Below are 1,274 nucleotides of genomic sequence, written 5' to 3'. Positions count from 1 at the left end.
ACATGTGTAGCAGGGTTAGGAATTGCCTATGTTCCCAAGCAAGACACTGAAGTGACCACCAATGTTGTGAACAACAGTTTGCTCTCATCACATCTCAAATCATAATTTTCAACTGAGCCCATAACATGTCATTATGTTTTAATTCACAATGGTTGTGTTTCTATAATTATATGTTCAATGTTCCTCCAATGGATTTGTTATATATATGTTTTTTTCTGAAGTAACAATCATTGGCATGTTCCGCGGCGCAGCCGCGATTTCCCTAGTATCGACTAATGCGGCATTGGGCTTGGATATTGGAGAAAAGTAATTTGTGAAACTCGCGGCACAAGAGGTGGTGCTCATCCCACACTGATTGATAGACTGTTGCCGTCTGATTGACACCGACCATGCGACACCGTAGCTGATGTAGACGACACACAACTTGCAGAACATCGGATCAAAACTGGTGGTCGCTCGCTGGCAGTGGCATTTTCAAGCGGCCAAATGATCCTTGAATTGACCGCATGCCCCACTCCGCCGCCTGCCAAGCCAAAACGAGCTGTTCATTGATCAGCTTCAAGCGAGCATAGGCCTCGGGTGATTCCGGCAACCGATCTCCGCGCTTGACTGGTGCTAGGATGCGTTGTTGCAGTCGTTCGGACTTTTGGGGGAATGCGGTGTCGCTGATGATACGATAGCCTGGTGGGGTGCGTTCAAGCAGCTGCTCATAAAGAGGCTCAGCAATCGTTGAATCGTGCCAAGATGCCGGCGCATTGAGGACAGCATACATAATTGTTCCGTCGGGGGCAAATGCTAGGATGCAGCTGCAATAGTGCGAGCATGTCCATCCATTATAGTAGGCGTTTTGAATGCTAGACAACAGATTGGTTAATAAAAATTATTCATGTTTGATAAGTCTTCATGACACTCACTCTTCATCACCCAAAACCAATACAGGCAAGTTCAATCCATCAACAAACCCGATACACTTAGATAGCCTCGGAAACTTTTTCTTGATCACCTCGCTGTGACGGCGTGCCTTTTCTTTGGTAGTTGGCCAGACAAGCCGAGCTTGAGGGTGCTCTTTCAGGCAAGCCAAGAGATGGGTTAAGCCAGTCGATAGGTAACGCGAACACACGGCAGGAGTGATTCCGAACAGCTGTTGTAGGGTGAACGAGGCCATTGTGGAGCAGAGCCAGTGCAACACTAAGCCAAGGCATCCTGCTGAATCTAAAGATTGTCGGCCCACTTGGGGCTTGCCATTGGGATTCACGTCACCTCGATCGATGGTG

The sequence above is a fragment of the Puccinia triticina genome, chromosome 11A (genome assembly GCF_026914185.1).
Source record: "Puccinia triticina chromosome 11A, complete sequence".
In the NCBI taxonomy this organism is placed as follows: Eukaryota; Fungi; Basidiomycota; class Pucciniomycetes; order Pucciniales; family Pucciniaceae; genus Puccinia; species Puccinia triticina.
This window is presented reverse-complemented; position numbering follows the sequence as displayed.